Raw genomic sequence first — 23,769 nt, forward strand, 5'->3', positions numbered from 1 at the left:
TTGAATATATAGTAAAATGTATTTTATTTCTGTGATGTGCAGCTGTATTTTCAACATCATTACTCCAGTCTTCAGTGTCACATAATCTTCAGAAATCAGAATATGATTTACTGCTCAAGAAAAACAATCCCCCAGGGATTCTTTAAATAGAAAGATCTGCATTTATTTGAAATAAAAAGCTTTCTTAACAATATAGATTATACCATTCTTTTGGGTGGAAAGAAATGACAGAAATTAATGCCTTTTTTTTTAGCAAGGATGATTTAAATTGATTAAAAGGGATGATAAAGATGAAAAATGTTGATGATGAAAATTAAAAAAAAAACATATATACACATATATATAGTAAGATTTGAGTAGATTTGAGCAGTAAACCATCATATTATTCTGATTTCTGAAGATCATGTGACACTGAAGACTGGAGGAATGATGCTGACCATTCAGCTGCACATCAGAGATATAAAATACAGTATATATTCAAATATATAGACTTCCTGATAATGTTCGGGGTTCAGACACACTGTCTCTGTTTAAATCTAGATTAAAAACACATCTCTTTCGCCAAGCTTTCAAATAATATATCTCTTAAATTGTGAGTGCATTATTATTCTTTATCTTTGGTTAAACTAATTCATTTTACTTTGATGGATCAGCAGCTATGCTAATGATGTCTCTATTTGTTTCTATGTTTTGCCACGGGATTTACACAAGCTCCAGTCTGGATCCAGAACACCTGAGAAGAGATGATGCTGACCCTCAGAGGACCTCAGATGATGCTAACCCTGAATCAACAAACAGACTAACAAATATTGCTACACATGTGACTGCATCATATAATAATTATTAATTATTCATAATATTAATAATGTTCATAGTCTGGCTGACTACGTACGACTACTTGTATTCATTTTTCTAAAAATCCTGTCAAACGTGCACAAACTGACAGTCACCACTTATAAGCTACTACTAAATATTGTAGAAACATAATTTTCTGTAAAGTTGCTTTGTAACGATTTGTATTGTAAAAATTGCTATACAAATAAACTTGAATTGAATTGAAATAGAAAGCAGCTGATTTAAAATAGTAAGAATATTTAAAATGCTACTGTTTTTGCTGTACTTTGGATAAAATAAAGGCAGGCTTGGTGAGCAGAAGAGACTCCTCAAAAAACATTACAAATCTTACTGCTTAAAAACATTTGAATGGTAGAGTATTTTAAATAAAATATTTATTTACAGAGTTTAATAATAGCCGTAACTAACATTGTAAACTAACATGTTTACAAAACTGAGCAAGATAAAATAACAATACAGAGTCAATACAATTAATTAACACACTAAAGTACAGTGTAAACAAGGCCAATACTTCTGATGTTTTATTTAACAAATGGAAATCAATTAAATAATTTAAAATTGTAGATTAAACAACAACAGCTACAATAATATTAATAATAATACAATTTAAAGTTGTGGAAAACACAGAAGAAGAAAAAAAAAGCCTTTGACCTGTTTAAGAAGATCTTTGCTCCTATGGTGCGTTGCCAAGAGATGTTCAAGGGCAATTCTCAACAGATCTGTCCATCTATGGTCCAACACGAAGGCCAGCTGTTCTGAGGGGTCCAGTGTGAGCTGAACGAGGGACGCTTTTATGGCCGATGGTGTGGTGTTCTACAGAAGATTAACAGGATTACTTTATTAAAATATAATGTCTTGGTGTTGTGTGCACATTGAGAGAGACAGTTTACACACATAAGTGCCTGTATGAATTATTTATTTACCTGCATCTGGAAGAAACCCTTCTGACCTTTGATCCTCCACTGTCAAAGTGTCTGGTGTGATGTTTTGGTGGACTGAGAGTGAGACCGTCTTTAGGGTGACCTACTCTGTGGAGGAGGGTGTCTTGACAGAGCACGCATCATCTAAACATTCCTGAAATATAGATTCCAATTAAATATATCAAATGTATTTTATAATTCATTTTATATATATATATATATATATATATATATATATATATATATATATCATTGTAATATTATATTTATATGGATATATATGCAACAGTAGAATTGCAATTTTATTTGTACAATTTTAAATGTTATTTTTTTACATTTTAATATATTTTCTAATCATTGTAATTTATTCCTGTTATGAAAAGCTGAATTTTCAGAATTATTACTCCAGTCTCTGAAAATAATGTGCTTTTATCATTGTAGAGACAATGATAATATCAACATTAATTACAATAAGAAATGTTTTGTGAGCAAATAATCAATGATTTCTGGATCATATGACACACTGAAGAGTATAAATGATGCATCACATATACATACATATATATATATATATATATATATATATATATATATATATACACACACACACACACACACACAAACACTATAATTAATCACATAAATATGATTATATGATAATTTAATAAGTAATTAATTATACGGTTTTTTTTGGTTTAGTTTTTTAAAAAGAAACACAGAATTCACTTTACCTGCTTGCTGGGAGTTTGGCAGCGTATGTTGTTCAAACAAAACAATTTCGTGAAGAAATCTCCGATCGTAAAACGCGTCTCCTCTCCTTCAGAGCGAATGATTGACAGATGAGTATCCGCTGTTTGAATTCCGCGCCAAGGAAGAGGCGAAACAGCGCCGGGAAATCTACGTGTGGCCACAAATATATCGCATCCGTAGTGTTAAGCACTACCATAGAGAATGAATGGGAAAAGTTAAGAGAAGTTAAGCTTAACTATTTTCGGCTCCCGCGCGGGAGGTCCCCAGTTCGAAACTGGGTGGGAACACTGAATCTCTTTTCACAATCGTTTAGGTGGGTTTCTGTTGAGGAGGAACTCAATTCTAGCAAGGCTTTGCGGCCAAGAGGCATGAACACAGTCACTAAAGGTATAGTTGATGCAGAAATGAAAGAGCAGTCATTGTTTGACCTAAACCTAACCCACAACTGTGACATTCCAAGCCTGTGTGGCTTTCTTCTGAGAAACACCAAAGACGAGATTTTAGGAAACTCTGCGTAGACTGCCACGCCGAATGAACTCTGTCCTCTTGTGTAAGGGTCTTATTCCACCTAGGCCATCACGTAAGGCAGGGTCTCAAGGGGTGTCTAAAAGGGGGTACGTGGCAGGCCCTCCTTAGACCCCTGCGCGCCGGCCCTGTCTGTCCCAATGATCACCTGTGTCACCACAAACAGCCCATCAGTCCCTCTCAAAAAAAAACTAAAAGTTTCAAGAAGATTGGAGAAACTCGAAAATTTGACCAACAAAAATCACCAAGAGAAATTTTCGAGTTTCTCCTGAGTTCTTGGAACTTTTGGTTTCTTAGTTTGAGACTAGCACAGGAAGGCAGGTTTCGGCTTGATATCAAGCTGCAAGTGTTTAATTCCGAGGTAAGTTAAGGGTAGCGTTTCAGGAAACTCTGCATAGACTGCCAGGCCGAATGAACTCTGTCCTCTTGTGCGTGGGAATTACGCCGATTGTCTATTTGCTTTCGGGCACATCACACTATAAATATTCGCCCAAAAGGCACTCTAGCGCTAGACTGTGGAGTTTCTGTAGTGTAGTGGTCATCACGTTCGCCTAACACGCGAAAGGTCCTCGGTTCGAAACCGAGCAGAAACAGCTGTCCCCTTTTGAAGAAATGTATGAACCCCTTTGAGCCGGCAGTTGGCTTCAGAAGGTTTAGCCTTTATGCGCATTTTGCTGAGCCTGCACACAATGATTTCGGACTTGCTTAGGAAGTGGGTTTCCGTAGTGTAGTGGTTATCACGTTCGCCTCACACGCGAAAGGTCCCCAGTTCGAAACTGGGCGGGAACACTGAATCTCTTTTCACAATCGTTTAGGTGGGTTTCTGTTGAGGAGGAACTCAATTCTACCAAGGCTTTGCGGCCAAGAGGCATGAACACAGTCACTAAAGGTATAGTTGATGCAGAAATGAAAGAGCAGTCATTGTTTGACCTAAACCTATCCCACAACTGTGACATTCCAAGCCTGTCTGGCTTTCTTCTGAGGAACACGAAAAAAGAGATTTGCCTGAGTGGCCCTCTGTTGAGCAGCAGCTCTGCATCACGAAGGCCCGTCTTTACACAGGTGTAGAGATAATTGTTAAGCCACACTAGGCAGCGGTAATACCCACGCAGACAGTACTCTGTACTTTTGACCTGGTAGTTTAGATGAACAGATGGCCGGTGCACTCAAAGACCCAATATTTCGAACAACATATAAATATACATATATTAAATGAAAGTGGGGAAAAAAGCAAAGAAGAAATGGCCACAGAGGATTCCCGCAAACAACTGGAGAAATTCCCGGTTTGCTGCTAAAAATAGAAGGTATTTGCGAACTGAAGAGCGCAACGCAATTTGTAATTTGATCCGCGCTCCAAGATGCATGAGATGAAAAGATCTGACACCTTCGCCACAAGTTTCCGTAGTGTAGAGGTTATCACGTTCGCCTTACACGCGAAAGGTCCCCAGTTCGAAACTGGGCGGGAACACTGGATCTCTTTTTCAAAATTGTTCAGGTGGGTTTCTGTTCAGGAGGAACTCAACGCTTCCAAGGCTTTGCGGCCAATAGGCATTAATACAGTCACTAAAGGTAAAGTTGATGCAGAAATGAAAGAGCAGTCATTGTTTGACCTAAACCTAACCCACAACTGTGACATTCCAAGCCTGTGTGGCTTTCTTCTGAGAAACACCAAAGACGAGATTTTAGGAAACTCTGCGTAGACTGCCACGCTGAATGAACTCTGTCCTCTTGTGTAAGGGTCTTATTCCACCTAGGCCATCACGTAAGGCAGGGTCTCAAGGGGTGTCTAAAAGGGGGTACGTGGCAGGCCCTCCTTAGACCCCTGCGCGCCGGCCCTGTCTGTCCCAATGATCACCTGTGTCACCACAAACAGCCCATCAGTCCCTCTCACCGCCTATGTGACCACTAATTGCGCTTCTGTCCACTGGTAATACAAAAACTGTGACCGCAAGCTGTCTATGTGTCCCCCTGATCCCCTACGTGCCCACAAGTAGCCTTTTTATCCCCTTGACGAACTTTAAAACACATCCATCTGGAGTGGTATTTTCTGATAAAATGATGCAAGCCGTAGCAGTTTCTAACACATGGCTAACCTTCTTGAAATTCAACACAATGGTCAACGAATCTGCCAATAAACCTGTTCAGGTGGCTCCTAGCTTACTCCCGAAGCACCCAGAGGTGTTAAACCCTCAGAATTCCACTGACCACAAACAGTCTGTATTTTTTACAATGGGATAGATTGTACGTGGCAAGTCCATGTCTCAGCTTTCTGAAGAGATATCAAGCTAAAACCTGATTTCCCATGCTAGTCTGGACACGTGCTACCCCTGTGGTGAGTTTCAATAAGATTGGAGAAACTTGAAATCTCGGCTCAAAAAAACTAAAAGTTTCAAGAAGATTGGAGAAACTCGAAAATTTGACCAACAAAAATCACCAAGAGAAATTTTCGAGTTTCTCCTGTGTTCTTGAAACTTTGGGTTTGTTAGTTTGAGACTAGCACAGGAAGGCAGGTTTCAGCTTGATATCAAGCTGCAAGTGTTTAATTCCGAGGTAAGTTAAGGGTAGCGTTTCAGGAAACTCTGCATAGACTGCCAGGCCGAATGAACTCTGTCCTCTAGTGCGTGGGAATTACGCCGATTGTCTATTTGCTTTCTGGCACATCACAGTATAAATATTCGCCCAAAAAGCACTCTAGTGTTAGACTGTGGAGTTTCTGTAGTGTAGTGGTCATCACGTTCGCCTAACACGCGAACAGGAGCCGAAAATAGTTAAGCTTAACTTCTCTTAACATTCATTCTCTATGGTAGTGCTTAACACTACGGATGCGATATATTTGTGGCCACACGTAGATTTCCCGGCGCTGTTTCGCCTCTTCCGTGGCGCGGAATTCAAACAGCGGATACTCATCTGTCAATCATTCGCTCTGAAGGAGAGGAGACGCGTTTTACGATCGGAGATTTCTTCACGAAATTGTTTTGTTTGAACAACATACGCTGCCAAACTCCCAACAAGCAGGTAAAGTGAATTCTGTGTTTCTTTTTAAAAAACTAAACTAAAAAAAAACGTATAATTAATTACTTATTATATTATCATATAATCATATTTATGTGATTAATTATAGCAACTGTTTTGAATGTTATGTGATTTTCAAGACTTTAGTGCAAAATATATATATATATATATATATATATATATATATATATATATATATGTATATATATATATATATATATATATATATATATATATATATATATATATATATATATATATATATATATATATATGTGTGTGTGTGTGTGTGTGTGTGTGTGTATGTATATATATATGTATGTGTATATGTATATGTATATGTATATATGTCAACATTTACTGTGTGGTACAACTTAAAATAACTATTTCCTATGTTAAATTAACTTTATTTCTGTGATGCATCATTTATACTCTTCAGTGTGTCATATGATCCAGAAATCATTGATTATTTGCTCACAAAACATTTCTTATTGTAATCAATGTTGATATTATCATTGTCTCTACAATGATAAAAGCACATTATTTTCAGAGACTGGAGTAATAATTCTGAAAATTCAGCTTTTCATAACAGGAATAAAATACAATGATTAGAAAATATATTCAAATGTAAAAAAAAAAACATTTAAAATTGTACAAATAAAAATGCAATTCTACTGTTGCATATATATCCATATAAATATAATATTACAATGGTATATATATATACCGGCAGAGGTTTCGTTTTCCGGACATTTTGATGATATGCCGGTCAAATATCGCCTCTTATTTGAGGAAAACTGAAAGCAGTTTATGTAACTTAAAAAATGACATAATCAGGCCGTATATGCAACATGTTTATTAGCCCAACTTTCAAACAGACGGAAAAAAAAACATGAACGTCCGATTGGCATCAAACAACATTTTTACTATGGTTTCACATTTCATAGTTTAACAAACCAACCCCCCTTCCCCACATAAAATATCCGAATATAACATTGTTTTTATTCAAGCAAACTTAATTATAAACTCAGTATGTCTCATTTAGCTGGTAACATTTAAATGGCCACCGTGTGAAATGACTCCTTGTCAAATGAACTTGAACAAACAAATGACTAGGCCTATAACATTGTCTCGCGTCATTTTTGGCTACTTTTTATGCTTTTTTGCAGTGCTGAATTGTGCAGCTGCCGACTTAAAATCAAAACTTCCCAGTGTCTCTCCACAACTTGCAATTCGCATAAGCCGCGTAACCTTGTTCTCCGCAAGGCGACTTCGCTGCTTCGTCTTGATCCGATTTTGCAGCGAGAACCCCCTCTCTGCAGGAACACTTGAGACAGGGATTACACAGGCTATCTTGGCGAGCTTGGTCCACTCTGGATACATTTCGTTGAAATCACATATGAGGACCGGAGAGATTTAATTTTGCCGGACATTTGATTTTTTTCCCGGCCAATGTCCGGTAATTACCGGACAACGGAAACCCTGATATATATATATATATATATATATATATATATATATATATATATATATATATATATATATATATATATATATATATATATATATATATATATTATGAATTATAAAATACATTTGATATATTTAATTGGAATCTATATTTCAGGAATGTTTAGATGATGCGTGCTCTGTCAAGACACCCTCCTCCACAGAGTAGGTCACCCTAAAGACGCTCTCACTCTCAGTCCACCAAAACATCACACCAAAACATCACAGTGGAGGATCAAAGGTCAGAAGGGTTTCTTCCAGATGCAGGTAAATAAATAATTCATACAGGCACTTATGTGTGTAAACTGTCTCTCTCAATGTGCACACAACACCAAGACATTATATTTTAATAAAGTAATCCTGTTAATCTTCTGTAGAACACCACACCATTGGCCATAAAAGCGTCCCTCGTTCAGCTCACACTGGACCCCTCAGAACAGCTGGTCTTCGTGTTGGACCATAGATGGACAGATCTGTTGAGAATCTTTATATACATGGAACGGGTAGGTCGACGGAGGCTTCCATGTAGTTCCGCCATCTTGCAAAACTATAATGGCAGAGAGGGAAAAAAAGTACTAAGCCAACGCGTTTCCACAACGCGTTTTCGGTCAGAGCCAGAAACGCAGGTGCAGAGCAGTGAGAGGCGCTTGAAACTGCACCGGCAAGTTTAAAAGTCTGGATTGCATTCTTATTATGGACCATACATTGGCCATAAAAGCGTCCCTCGTTCAGCTCACACTGGACCTCCTCAGAACAGCTGGTCTTCGTGTTGGACCATAGATGGACAGATCTGTTGAGAATTGCCCTTGAACATCTCTTGGCAACGCACCATAGGAGCAAGGATCTTCTTAAACAGGTCGAAGGCTTTTTTCTTCTTCTTCTGTGTTTTCCACAACTTTAAATTGTATTATTATTAATATTATTGTAGCTGTTGTTGTTTAATCTACAATTTTTAATTATTTAATTGATTTCCATTTGTTAAATAAAACATCAGAAGTATTGGCCTTGTTTACACTGTACTTTAGTGTGTTAATTAATTGTATTGACTCTGTATTGTTATTTTATCTTGCTCAGTTTTGTAAACATGTTAGTTTACAATGTTAGTTACGGCTATTATTAAACTCTGAAAATAAATATTTTATTTAAAATACTATACCAGTCAAATGTTTTTAAAGGGACAATAAGTAACTTTTTAGGTATTTTATTATCTAAAATCAATATTTTTATTCATAAATATGCCCTCATTGGTGTACAAATACCTATGCCAATGTTTAAACTAATCCTTGTAAATGAAGAATTTATTATCTTTATATACATGGGACGGGTAGGTCGACGGAGGCTTCCATGTAGTTCCGCCATCTTGCAAAACTATAATGGCAGAGAGGGACAAAAAGTACTAAGCCAAAGCGTTTCCACAACGCGTTTTCGGTCAGAGCCAGAAACGCAGGTGCAGAGCAGTGAGAGGCGCTTGAAACTGCACCGGCAAGTTTAAAAGTCTGGATTGCATTCTTATTATGGACCATACATATGCCGCGCCACAGGAGAAGAAAACATCGTCGCCAAAACAGTCAAAAATAGAACGTAAAAGGAAACGTGACTGTAGATTACAGAAAACAAGAGTTAATGTCTGTGAAGCTTTTTCTAGGTGGAAAGAGCTAATGCTGGATAAAGATTTCAAAAGAAACGCTGAAGTGGCCAGTTTTCTTCTCGACAGGTAAGTCAGTGTTACAATCTATATTACAATATTTTTTTTTATATCTAACAATGCACATTATTCAGAAAATATAACGAATAAAGAAGACATAACTACTAATTACAATATTTCATGTTTTCCACAGTCAGTAATTCATACTGTAACATTCGTTTGTTTATGGTCATGTTGCAGTTTGTTTGAAATAACACACCTGTTCACCTGAAGGAAAACTCGACGAAGTGCTATTAGAAGACATCCCGTCAAAGCTTTTTGGTACATATCGCCTACCGTAGATGCAACGCGCATTTGAAAAAGCGAGGCGCTGGAGAGCAAAATTAGTTTGAATGCAAAATACAATTTCACCACTAGATGGGAGTAATTCCTACTTAGTGTCCCTTTAAGCAGTAAGATTTGTAATGTTTTTTGAGGAGTCTCTTCTGCTCACCAAGCCTGCCTTTATTTTATCCAAAGTACAGCAAAAACAGTAGCATTTTAAATATTCTTACTATTTTAAATCAGCTGCTTTCTATTTCAATTCAATTCAATTCAAGTTTATTTGTATAGCTATGTTTACAATACAAATCGTTACAAAGCAACTTTACAGAAAATTATGTTTCTACAATATTTAGTAGTAGCTTATAAGTGGTGACTGTCAGTTTGTGCACGTTTGACAGGATTTTTAGAAAAATGAATACAAGTAGTCGCACGTAGTCAGCCAGACTATGAACATTATTAATATTATGAATAATTAATAATTATTATATGATGCAGTCACATGTGTAGCAATATTTGTTAGTCTGTTTGTTGATTCAGGGTTAGCATCATCTGAGGTCCTCTGAGGGTCAGCATCATCTCTTCTCAGGTGTTCTGGATCCAGACTGGAGCTTGTGTAAATCCCGTGGCAAAACATAGAAACAAATAGAGACATCATTAGCATAGCTGCTGATCCATCAAAGTAAAATAAATTAGTTTAACCAAAGATAAAGAATAATAATGCACTCACAATTTAAGAGATATATTATTTGAAAGCTTGGCGAAAGAGATGTGTTTTTAATCTAGATTTAAACAGAGACAGTGTGTCTGAACCCCGAACATTATCAGGAAGTCTATATATTTGAATATATACTGTATTTTATATCTCTGATGTGCAGCTGAATGGTCAGCATCATTCCTCCAGTCTTCAGTGTCACATGATCTTCAGAAATCAGAATAATATGATGGTTTACTGCTCAAATCTACTCAAATCTTACTATATATATATGTGTATATATGTATTTTTTTTTTAATTTTCATCATCAACATTTTTCATCTTTATCATCACTTTTAATCAATTTAAATCATCCTTGCTAAAAAAAAAAAGACATTAATTTCTGTCATTTCTTTCCACCCAAAAGAATGGTATAATCTATATTGTTAAGAAAGCTTTTTATTTCAAATAAATGCAGATCTTTCTATTTAAAGAATCCCTGGGGGATTGTTTTTCTTGAGCAGTAAATCATATTCTGATTTCTGAAGATTATGTGACACTGAAGACTGGAGTAATGATGTTGAAAATACAGCTGCACATCACAGAAATAAAATAGAAAGCAGTTATTTTAACTAGTAAAAATATTTCAACAATATAATTGCTTTTACTGTATTTTGGATCAAATAAAGGCAGGGTTGGTGAGAATTAAAAATCTTACTGTTCAAAAACATTTAACTGGTAGTGTTATATTTTTTTTCTGTGTTCTCCACAACTTTGGATTTTATTATTGTTGTTGTTGTTGAATCTATACATTTAAATAGTTTCATGTATTTCAATTTGTTAATTAAAATACCGTATGCATTTGGCCTTGTTTGAACTGTATTGAACTGCATGTTAAGTTTTTTTTTTTATTTATTGATTAAAACATGTATACATGTTGTTGATTTTCTTTTTTTATTGATATTACATTTTATTGACTTGCTCAGATATGTAAACACTGAATGTTATAACTGTTACTATTAAACATAAATAATTATTTAATGTAAAACATATTTTTATTGTTTTTCTGTTCTCCACATCTTTATTTGTATTATATTTGTAGGTGTTGTTTAATAATCTATGATTATTTTATGTATATTTATTATTATATATTTTGGTTAATTTTTATTTTCATTTTTAAGTATATTACTCTATTATAAATAAAATGAAAAACTTACTTTTTTGTGAGTTTTTGTTTTATTTTATATATATGGGTTTTCTGTGCACAGTTATACAAATATAAATAGATGTCTCTTTAAAAATAAAGGCCTGAACCATTATCAAAATGTTATTTTTAATTATTCAAAATTTTCTATATTAAAAATAACTATTCCCTATTATAATGTACGTTTATTAAGATTGTTGCACATTTTGTACATCGTGCAAAAAACAGTTATTACAAGATTTATTTTATCTGTTCACAAAGTTTATTTATTATATGTTAATCATAATTAAAGCGTATCTAGATGAAAAAACGAATATGAACTCATTTTATAGTATTTGTGGCCGAGACGGGATTCGAACCTCTAATTCTGTGTATTTTACTTGTGATTTTTGTTGGTCAAATTTTCGAGTTTCTCCAATCTTCTTGAAACTTTTAGTTTTTTTGAGCCGAGATTTCAAGTTTCTCCAATCTTATTGAAACTCACCACAGGGGTAGCACGTGTCCAGACTAGCATGGGAAATCAGGTTTTAACTTGATATCTCTTCAGAAAGCTGAGACATGGACTTGCCACGTACAATCTATCCCATTGTAAAAAATACAGACTGTTTGTGGTCAGTGGAATTCCGAGGGTTTAACACCTCTGGGTGCTTCGGGAGTAAGCGAGGAGCCACCTGAACAGGTTTATTGGCAGATTCGTTGACCATTGTGTTGAATTTCAAGAAGGTTAGCCATGTGTTAGAAACTGCTACGGCTTGCATCATTTTATCAGAAAATAACACTCCAGATGGATGTGTTTTAAAGTTCGTCAAGGGGATAAAAAGGCTACTTGTGGGCAAGTAGGGGATCAGGGGGACACATAGACAGCTTGCGGTCACAGTTTTTGTATTACCAGTGGACAGAAGCGCAATTAGTGGTCACATAGGCGGTGAGAGGGACTGATGGGCTGTTTGTGGTGACACAGGTGATCATTGGGACAGACAGGGCCGGCGCGCAGGGGTCTAAGGAGGGCCTGCCACGTACCCCTTTTTAGACACCCCTTGAGACCCTGCCTTACGTGATGGCCTAGGTGGAATAAGACCCTTACACAAGAGGACAGAGTTCATTCGGCGTGGCAGTCTACGCAGAGTTTCCTAAAATCTCGTCTTTGGTGTTTCTCAGAAGAAAGCCACACAGGCTTGGAATGTCACAGTTGTGGGTTAGGTTTAGGTCAAACAATGACTGCTCTTTCATTTCTGCATCAACTTTACCTTTAGTGACTGTATTAATGCCTATTGGCCGCAAAGCCTTGGAAGCGTTGAGTTCCTCCTGAACAGAAACCCACCTGAACAATTTTGAAAAAGAGTTCCAGTGTTCCCACCCAGTTTCGAACTGGGGACCTTTCGCGTGTAAGGCGAACGTGATAACCTCTACACTACGGAAACCTGTGGCGAAGGTGTCAGATCTTTTCATCTCATGCATCTTGGAGCGCGAATCAAATTACAAATTGCGTTGCGCTCTTCAGTTCGCAAATACCTTCTATTTTTAGCAGCAAACTGGGAAATTCTCCAGTTGTTTGCGGGAATCCTCTGTGGCCATTTCTTCTTTGCTTTTTCCCCACTTTCATTTAATATATGTATATTTATATGTTGTACGAAATATTGGGTCTTTGAGTGCACCGGCCATCTGTTCATCTAAACTACCAGGTCAAAAGTACAGATTACTGTCTGCGTGGGTATTACCGCTGCCTAGTGTGGCTTAATAATTATCTCTACACATGTGTAAAGACGGGCCTTCGTGATGCAGAGCTGCTGCTCAACAGAGGGCCACTCAGGCAAATCTCTTTTTTCGTGTTCCTCAGAAGAAAGCCAGACAGGCTTGGAATGTCACAGTTGTGGGATAGGTTTAGGTCAAACAATGACTGCTCTTTCATTTCTGCATCAACTATACCTTTAGTGACTGTGTTCATGCCTCTTGTCCGCAAAGCCTTGTTAGAATTGAGTTCCTCCTCAACAGAAACCCACCTAAACGATTGTGAAAAGAGATTCAGTGTTCCCGCCCAGTTTCGAACTGGGGACCTTTCGCGTGTAAGGCGAACGTGATAACCTCTACACTACGGAAACTCCACAATCTAACGCTAGAGTGCTTTTTGGGCGAATATTTATAGTGTGATGTGCCCGAAAGCAAATAGACAATCGGCGTAATTCCCACGCACAAGAGGACAGAGTTCATTCGGCCTGGCAGTCTATGCAGAGTTTCCTGAAACGCTACCCTTAACTTACCTCGGAATTAAACACTTGCAGCTTGATATCAAGCCGAAACCTGCCTTCCTGTGCTAGTCTCAAACTAACAAACCAAAAGTTCCAAGAACTCAGGAGAAACTCGAAAATTTCTCTTGGTGATTTTTGTTGGTCAAATTTTCGAGTTTCTCCAATCTTCTTGAAACTTTTAGTTTTTTAAAGCCGAGATTTCAAGTTTCTCCAATCTTATTGAAACTCACCACAGGGGTAGCACGTGTCCAGACTAGCATGGGAAATCAGGTTTTAGCTTGATATCTCTTCAGAAAGCTGAGACATGGACTTGCCACGTACAATCTATCCCATTGTAAAAAATACAGACTGTTTGTGGTCAGTGGAATTCTGAGGGTTTAACACCTCTGGGTGCTTCGGGAGTAAGCGAGGAGCCACCTGAACAGGTTTATTGGCAGATTCGTTGACCATTGTGTTGAATTTCAAGAAGGTTAGCCATGTGTTAGAAACTGCTACGGCTTGCATAATTTTATCAGAAAATAACACTCCAGATGGATGTGTTTTAAAGTTCGTCAAGGGGATAAAAAGGCTACTTGTGGGCACGTAGGGGATCAGGGGGACACATAGACAGCTTGCGCTCACAGTTTTTGTATTACCAGTGGACAGAAGCGCAATTAGTGGTCACATAGGCGGTGAGAGGGACTGATGGGCTGTTTGTGGTGACACAGGTGATCATTGGGACAGACAGGGCCGGCGCGCAGGGGTCTAAGGAGGGCCTGCCACGTACCCCCTTTTAGACACCCCTTGAGACCCTGCCTTACGTGATGGCCTAGGTGGAATAAGACCCTTACACAAGAGGACAGAGTTCATTCGGCGTGGCAGTTTCCTAAAATCTCGTCTTTGGTGTTTCTCAGAAGAAAGCCACACAGGCTTGGAATGTCACAGTTGTGGGTTAGGTTTAGGTCAAACAATGACTGCTCTTTCATTTCTGCATCAACTTTACCTTTAGTGACTGTATTAATGCCTATTGGCCGCAAAGCCTTGGAAGCGTTGAGTTCCTCCTGAACAGAAACCCACCTGAACAATTTTGAAAAAGAGATCCAGTGTTCCCGCCCAGTTTCGAACTGGGGACCTTTCGCGCGGGAGCCGAAAATAGTTAAGCTTAACTTCTCTTAACTTTTCCCATTCATTCTCTATGGTACTGCTTAACACTATGGATGCGATATATTTGTGGCCACACGTAGATTTCCCGGCGCTGTTTCGCCTCTTCCGTGGCGCGGAATTCAAACAGCAGATGATCATCTGTCAACCATTCGCTCTGAAGGAGAGGAGACGCATTTTATGATCGGAGATTTCTTCACGAAATTGTTTTGTTTGAACAACATACCCTGCCAAACTCCCAACAAGCAGGTAAAGTGAATTCTGTGTTTCTTTTTAAAAAACTAAACTCAAAAAAACATACAATTAATTACTTATATTATCATATAATCAAATTTATGAGATTAATTATAGCAACTGTTTTGAATGTTATGTCATTTTCAAGACTTTAGTGCATATATATATATGTGTGTGTGTGTGTGTGTGTGTGTGTGTGTGTTACTTTTTTGTGAGTTTCTAGTCCACCGCCTTAACCACTCGGCCACGACTACAGGAACAGACCAACTTCTGCTCAGTTTGTGTGCAACATTGCTGCCTGACCTACTTGCAAACAACCCAGCTCAGTCAGCAAGCGGACTGTAACCCAGTAAAGGGTTTCCTTTTTTTGGATACAGACATAATAACAACAACACTTTGTGCACTTCTAAAATAAAGATAACAAACAAGATGTGCTGTCTGCAGCCTTTGTCTGCGCTGATCTTCATTTACAAACACGTCATTAAAATTAACTGTAACTCCGTGAATACTCAACGAAGAGCCATGAGAGAGATATCTATAGAAAGCTTGACATGTCTACTTTTAAACTAAACGAGTGCTGCCGAAAACAAATATTCTGTGATAATGTAATCCATATGAAAACAAGGCGATGTCCTTTTTTCACGTCTCCCTTCATTATATCTAATGTGACCACGCCCCACGCTGAACGCTCTATTCAGATTCAAACTGAAGCGCGGCTTGAATACGCCCACACAGAAGAAAAAGCAGCCAGACTGTTGTTCAAGTGCTTTTATTTTACTGTTTGCTTCGCGGTGAGAGGAATAACACATAATTCACCCCAAAAAGATGTAATGTGGTTGAGGATTTGAGAGATGGATTTACTCAGAAAAAAAAGAATGAAGCACTTTATTCAGCAGAGATCATAAACATGAGTAGGTCTCTTTATATTTATGTATATACTTGTACTAGTTTTCACATAACGTCTAAACATTTTACTAGTTAGACTTTTTCCAAAATATAACTCTTGACTAAATGTATAATTAAGTTAAATATTATGAAGTTTCAATAACAATATACAAAACTATACCATTCAAAAGCTTGATGTAAATAATATAAATGTAACAAATACATGTAACTGTAACAAATGTATCAAAAAATGGTGTTCTTTTAATTTACCCCCCTAAAAAACCTGAAAAATATTCTCTGCTATTTTCAACAGTAATAATAATGATAATAATGATAACAATAAATGTTTTTTTTTTTTTTTTTTTTTTTTTTTTAGAAATTCAGATTGTTAAAAAGGATTTCTTAAGGATTGTGTGACTGGAGTAATAATGCAAAAATAAAATTAGTTTGAAAGTCAGCTTTGATTGTTCCTAATAAACTGTTTAACTGCTTGCTCCCCCATATTAAATTATGTTGTGGGATAATTAAATATATTCTAAATAAACTACAAACTTAAAATTATATTCATTTATTTTGTTCTCACGTTCTTTCTTGTAACACCTCCCTCTCAGTGACAACAGCTGACTGAGCGGCTCTTTATGCAGCTCATTATGCAGGGCTTTGTCTTCTCAGGTGTAAATCACAATGATATTCATGATAGTTGACGCCTACTCGCATATGACTTTTACCAACAAAAAGTGTCTTAGAAAATTTAAGTGAGTAATTAAAGTGAGTAAACAAGATGATTTTCACATAATTTACAAAAGAAAAATTCTAGGCTACAAGCTCCAGTTCTCAAAAATCCCAGGCACCATTGTTCTTTATGTGTTTTTTTTTTGCCTTGTTCAAGTGTTTTAACATTGTTCGTTTTTCACTAACCACAAGGGAGATCCCCTGATCCCCGGGAGCAGGAAGGAACACCGTTCCAGTACAGAGTCAGCAGAAGAGATGGACCGCAGTGACAGCAAGGTGAGGCCAAAGAAAGACCTTCACCCCAACAGGGACTTGAACCCTGGACCCTCAGATTAAAAGCCTGACGCTCTACCGACTGAGCTATTTGGGGGGCACTGGCATCTCACCTTTTATATAACAGCAGTTTACAACAAGCTGCCCAGAAGAGACGCAGGTGTCACGGGATGAAAGCTAGTAGCAGTTAGGACAAAGGACCATAGAAGGCAAAATTACCATCACAGAAAGCTAAAGCAATACTGCAAAGCCCTCCCGTAGTCGACAGGGTTCAAACCTGCGCGGGGAGACCCCAATGGATTTCAAGTCCATCGCCTTAACCTCTCGACCACGACTACAAGAATACACCATCTTCTGCTCAGTTTGTGTGCAACACTGCTGCCTGACCTACTTGCAAACAACCCAGCTCAGTCAGCAAGCGGACTGTAACCCTGTAAAGGGTTTCCTTTTCTTGGATACAGACATAATAACAACAAAACTTTGTGCACTTTTTGGAATTTTGGGTTTTCATGAGCTGTATGCCAAAATCATCAGTATTAAAACAATAAAAGAACTGAAATATATCAGTTGGTGTGCAATGAATCTAAAATATATGAAAGTTTCATTTTTATCATTACATTATGGAAAATAATGAACTTTTATCAAAATATGCAAATTTTTTTAAAAGGACCTGTAGCACGTCCTATGTGTTCCTTGTACTGAAAGAGAGTTGAGAAAATAAATGTTCGAAGTGTTGGGAATATATATTCTACTGTTAATAAAAGGTTCACTTGAGATGCCTTGTGTTTCTTTGAAATCATTCTGAATTGGCCTAAATCAATTTATTTCATTAAAAATGCAAAGAAACATTGAAATTGTACTATGTCATACAGTAAAACAAAATATGTCATATGGTAAAACATTGAATTTTAAAAGAAATAAAAATAAATACTTTGTTTGTTTACATGGTTCATGAAAATAATGGAGGAGAGCTAGTATGATTTTACCGTATGACATTTTCAAGGACTGTATACAAAGAAATACATTAAAATATCGTATATTGTTATTTTTTTATAAAGGGCACTTATTAAAAAAATATATACACATAGATTTACACAAAAAAAATTTAGATTTAGTTTGTCTTTTCATTTAAATTTGTTTACTGTTTTGAAATTCTAAAACGTCACTGACCCTGCTGAATGATTCTGTGATCTTAACAAATTGGTTGAATCATAATCATCTAGGGTCTCATTTATAAACGTTGCGTATGCATAAAATAGGCATAGAAATTGCATACACATTTTTTTAGACATAAGTCAGGATTTATACAAAATAAACTTGGTGTTAATATGTACGCACCGTACGGACATTATAAACCATGCATACAAACTCTTTTTCATGGAGTGAGAAAATGAATGAAGTAAACAATGACTTTAAACTCTGTTTTCATGTCGATATACACATTTACAATAAATATTCCACTTAGAATATTCCACTTGGAGGAGTGCTATAGGTGCACAATAGGCATATGCCGGTATCAAATTTTCCTGTTGTGATTAATTGCTCATGCTTTCATCACGGTAAACAGTATTATCACGGTATTGAAATTTAGTTTTAAAAAGTGCTCAAAATATAGTATCATATATAGTATAACTGAACATTTAAATAAAATAAAGCAATTAAGAATTATACATAAAGTTAAAAGTTTTGCACAGATTAAAGTGCAAAAGAACTATAAAGAACAATAGGTAAGATGAACATCATAGCAAATACACAAATCTGAATGGCTATTTAAAATTATTTAAATATGTTTCAGAAAGTAGTGCAGCGGGTTTATATATGGCGTTTCCAGGGTAAGGACTGCATTCTCTGCAGTATAGCACCATCTACTGTCAGAGAGTGAATGTGCTTTGATTCAGTGCGTCTCTCACATGTTCCTCACATAGAGTTGGGTGTCATCAGTGTAGCAGTGATAAGAAAAGCCATGTTTCTGAATGACAGATCCTTATGACGTCATTTAGATGGGAAAAGAAGTGGTCTCAGTCTCAGTTGAGAGGCCACTTTTGAAGCCAGATTGGTTGCTGTCCAGGAGGTTGTTCTGTACAAAGAACATATAAAGCTGATTGAACACAGCCCGCTCCAGTGTCTTTGCAATGAATGGAAGAATGGATACCGGTCTGTAGTTTTCAAGAAGCGCTGGATTTAGAGATGGTTTCTTAAGTAGTGGGCTTACCCAAGCTTGCTTAAATGCTGAGGGAAATGTTCCAGAGTGAAGAGAGGAGTTGATAATGTGAGTAAGTGAAGGTATGACTGAAGAAGAGATCGCTTGAAGGAGGTGAGTGGGGATCGGGTCAAGTGGACAAGTAGTAGGATGATTGGACAGGAGAAGTTTGGAAACATCCATTTCTGAGAGTGGAGAGAAGGAGGAGAAAAGAGAAGGAGGAGAAAGAGTGTGCGTTGGTCATTGTGAAGTTATCCTCAGTCTGCGATGTGAAGAATTGGTCACTGATGGTTCTTGTTATATTTGTGAAGAAAACTGCAAAGTCGTCCGCTGTAAGAGTTGATGGAGGAGGTGGTGGAGGCAGATTAAGAAGAGAAGAAAAAGTTTTGAAGAGTTCCGAACATCACAACAGCTGTTAATTTTGTTGTGGTAGTAGGATGTTTTTAGCTTTGAAGACATTTGCAGAGAAGGAAGAGAGGAGAGACTGATACCCACAGAGGTCCGTAGAGTTTCTTGGTTTAGGCCATTTTCTCTCAGCAGTCCTGAGTTTAGTGCGATGTTCACGGAGAACCGCAGACAGCCAGGGGGCAGTGCATGCTGGTCTAGACATCAGTGGGCAAAAGTTGTCCAAGCAAGATGTTAAAGTGGAGCAAAGAGTGTCCATGGTACTGTTCGTGTCCAGAGCTGAAAACTGAGAGAGTGCAGAAAGCGAGAATGAAACCACAGAAAATGAAGAGAGTGAGCGTAAGTTCTGTCGAAATGTGACCTGCGTTGGAGTGTGTGTCACTTCAGGACTTACCAGTTGTTGCCTGATTTGTGAGTCGCTGTAGTAGACACTGGCTTGAGATCAAATGAGGTGAGCAGAGTTTTGAAGTCAGCAGCCTAGGTGGATGTTGAAGTCACAAAGCAGTACCAGAGTAGTACCATCTTCAGGAAAGTTTGATAGCAGCACATCTAACTCCTCCAAGAAGTTTCCCAATTGACCTGGAAGATCAAATTTCCATTCTTTTGATATAAGGAGACCAGTTCCTCCACCCCTCCTAGTGGTACGAGAAGTGTGGGAACAAGTGAAATTAGTGGGGAGGGCTGCGGGAGTGGCAGTGTCTTCAGGTTTGATCCAAGTCTCAGTCAGTGCCATGAGGTTAAGACCGGAATGAGTAGCAATAGAAGAAATCTACTTTGTCTACTTTGTTAACAGCAGACTGGCAGTTCCAGAGACCAACTGGAATAGAGAGCAATATTATGGTGGACACTGCTGGATTACTGTATAACCACAGCTGCACGGAGGTGTTAATGTTGTGTAAAGTCATCTCTACAACATTATGAAAAATTCCACTATTGAGAGTGAGGAGTCACTTTGGGATTTGGGTCATGAGCCGGTCAGCCATGATGGTAGGATATGCTATCGGTTGCCAGGGGCCACGCCTTCAGAACTACACAGAGGCGCGAGGCGCACGATTTAATATTCCAGAGCTCTTTCATTTTTGTGCTTTTATTATTTTGGCGGAACAGATCTACGAATACGAGAAAGAAAAGGAAGAAAGTAAAGCAATGCAAAAAGATAAGGTGAAAGAAAAGGGACCTTACAGGAACAAGCGCTAAACAGTGGTATTTGGCATCCAAAATATCGACCCATACTAGCTCCCTGCACCAGAATGGCACAGAGACCTGGACCATTTACCTCCATGCACATATATGGACATTGTGAATTATCTTGTTTTTGGTGTAAGTTACTACACAATGCAGGAGTTTAAAAGCCACAAGTCTTTGGAAAGTTACGAAGCTTTCTGCTGTGGCTGAGTGCAGAACTTGGGAATCTACAAAACAAACAGCACTGTACTGGCCAAGATCAGTTTCTTCACATGCATTTTAGTGTATTGTAATTACATTGCATTTAGCAGACACTTCTTGACCAAAATGACAAATTAATTAACTGTGAATGTTTCATAAACACTAGATGTTCAATGTATACAAATGTTTTGATGTGTGCTAAACCGGTGTATGTTTAGGTTTTTAGTTGTAATTAGATTTTAGCACAATGACACATACTGTACCAGGTTTTTGTGTTGGGGGCTGCAAAGTGGACAAACCAGTTCTGGGTTGGCTAGGGTAGTTAAATGTGTGATTGCAAGAGGTAAATGTCCTGGTTACATTAAAGGCATTAACAGTGTGAATGCAACGTGTATGAGATTCAGACGAGGCTGCAGACTGATGCTGTGTCCATTTCGGTAACCTAGAAAACTATTCCATTGATCCTATGTTTTCCATATGTATCGTGTGAGGTACTGGAGCAGTTTTTAACGCAGCAGTGACTTCCAGGCATGGTAAAACAGCGCAAAATTGTGAGAACCTCCTCTACCACGGAGTTAACAACCCATGTAAACAATCATGTTTTGCCGCCGGGATCCTACCAACATGGCGGAGAGGGTAATATCAAGGGGAGGGGCTCTGTACCATGATGACAACTCCTCACTCTCAATATTTGAAGGACATAGCTAGGAGAAAACGGTAAGATTTGCATGTTTCCTTTTTACAACACCTTGTCAGTGACACGCTGAATCAGACAATACACTGCAATAAATATGCGTTTATCTGTTTCCACTAAAATAAAATATGTTAATCTTATCAGCAAAACTGCATACATTTAATTTGAAACAATCAAAATTCTATTTGGCCAAGTGTAAAAGAATGAGATCATCTAAAATATCCGATAACTATTTGAAACCATTTAGTTTTAATGGATATTTTCATGCATTTATTCTAAAACATAGCAGGGATACTGTTTCCCTATACTGTCTCTGTGTTAAACATGGTGTCACGTGCATGGGAATTCGCATGTAAATGATATGCAGATGAGGTTATTCACAGTAAAACAAGGCGTTGTATGAACCATATATGGTGATTACGGGAATGAGATGAGGTGGAAATGAACATATGCACAATTTTCCCCTGACTGGGATTTATAAAGAGAGTTTTGCGCAGGTTTTGGCGTGCGCATGGTTTTATAAAACTTTTGCCCGTATGCAAACTCTAGGATGAAATCTACGGAGAGTTTTATAAACTGATGAATCAGTCTTTTTAACGAATCGCTTGAATCAACAACTCAGTGATTCACTCATTAAACGCTGACCACTGGCACCTACAGGCATTTCAATGAAGTTTAAAAGTATAATTTCCCCCATCATTTCTTGATTGTATATTTAAAAAAAAAATGTATGCAACTCAATTTCTTCAATGTCAGTGTAAATTATTTAATTTGATAACAGATAACAATAATCACATTATTTTAATTGAATGTATAGATTCCCAGACAGCAAAACTCATCTGGGCCAAATCTGACAAGTCCGTTTTTACCGGATCCAGCTCTGGATTCCTTTATGATGATTTGGCCTAATTGTGGGCCGGATCTGGGCCAGTACCATTTTGGAACCGTGCTGGATCTGGGCCAGCTCACATACACACACACACACACACATATATATGTATATATATATATATATATATATATATATATATATACATATATATATATGCTAACACATACACACACACAAATCATTTGTATACATATCTAGAATTCAAATACAGTTAGTTTATTTGGATAGTACTTTTCACAATACATATTTCAGAACACCTTTACATAAAATGCATGTTTCTTTGTTACAAATAAAAAAAGTAATGTCCATATACCACAGTATTTGTACAGGTACCTGATAATACAGTAAGTAGATTATGACTGTATTTAAGAATACATAATTAATACCATTAAAGCAATCATTACAAGCATCTTAAATGATAGATAATTAAATAATTTACTGTCTTAGGGCACTGATTTTTTTACGAAGCTCTTAAGACAACAAAATGTTTAACATACTGATTTAGATGTACAGACAATTACTGTAATGAACACTATTAAAACAATATTCATATTAAAACAATTTAATTACTACAAAAAACAATGTAAAAGATGTGCAATTGTGCATCTTTCTTTCCTTTTGATAATTTATGCACAAAAAAGCAAAATTAAAGGTTTATTTGGTACACTACCCCAAGCAGTACAAGTCTCTACTTCTAGTGCTTCCTGTACATAATATTAACTAATCTTAAAGGGTAAGTTCACCCAAAAATAAAACTTCTGTCATTAATTACTCACCCTCATGTTGTTCCAAACTTGTAAGACAACTTGTTCGTCTTTGGAACACAAATTAAGATATTTTTGATGAATTCTGAGACCTCTCTGACCCTTCCATAGACAGCAATGTAATTATCACGATCTAGGTCCAGAAACGTGGCAAGAAGATCTGTAAAATAATCCATGTGACAACAGGGTTTCAACAATAATTTTACGAAGCTACGAGAATACTTTTTGTACCCCCAAAAAAACCTAATATAAAGACTTTATTAAACAAATTGTCTCCTTGATTTCACCATGGTGCTAATTTGGAGAGGATCCATGCACTGAACGTGAGCAGCACATGCTATTATGTGTCAACTGAAGGGTCAGAGAGGTGTCGGAATTCTTCAAGAACTATCTTAATTTTAACTCTTTCCAAGAGTTCAATGATATTGAGATCCATCTTTTCACACTGAGGACAACTGAGGGACTCAAACACTACTATTACAG

At 37.2% G+C, this 23,769-nt stretch overlaps 5 non-coding genes across 5 annotated transcripts; 3 read left to right on the forward strand and 2 right to left on the reverse strand.

Annotated features, from left to right (window-relative positions):
* The first annotated feature begins 3,570 nt into the window (after positions 1-3,570).
* trnav-aac (transfer RNA valine (anticodon AAC)) lies at positions 3,571-3,643 on the forward strand. Its single transcript has one exon. It is a non-coding gene; the product is annotated as a tRNA-Val (tRNA).
* Positions 3,644-3,766: 123 nt separating this feature from the next.
* trnav-cac (transfer RNA valine (anticodon CAC)) lies at positions 3,767-3,839 on the forward strand. The gene has a single exon. It is a non-coding gene; the product is annotated as a tRNA-Val (tRNA).
* A 606-nt stretch (positions 3,840-4,445) lies between these two features.
* Positions 4,446-4,518, forward strand: trnav-uac (transfer RNA valine (anticodon UAC)). Its single transcript has one exon. It is a non-coding gene; the product is annotated as a tRNA-Val (tRNA).
* An 8,265-nt stretch (positions 4,519-12,783) lies between these two features.
* On the reverse strand, positions 12,784-12,856 carry trnav-uac (transfer RNA valine (anticodon UAC)). The gene has a single exon. It is a non-coding gene; the product is annotated as a tRNA-Val (tRNA).
* Positions 12,857-13,461: 605 nt separating this feature from the next.
* Positions 13,462-13,534, reverse strand: trnav-uac (transfer RNA valine (anticodon UAC)). The gene has a single exon. It is a non-coding gene; the product is annotated as a tRNA-Val (tRNA).
* Positions 13,535-23,769: the final 10,235 nt, after the last annotated feature.

The sequence above is a fragment of the Carassius gibelio genome, chromosome A20 (assembly GCF_023724105.1).
Source record: "Carassius gibelio isolate Cgi1373 ecotype wild population from Czech Republic chromosome A20, carGib1.2-hapl.c, whole genome shotgun sequence".
NCBI lineage: Eukaryota > Metazoa > Chordata > Actinopteri > Cypriniformes > Cyprinidae > Carassius > Carassius gibelio.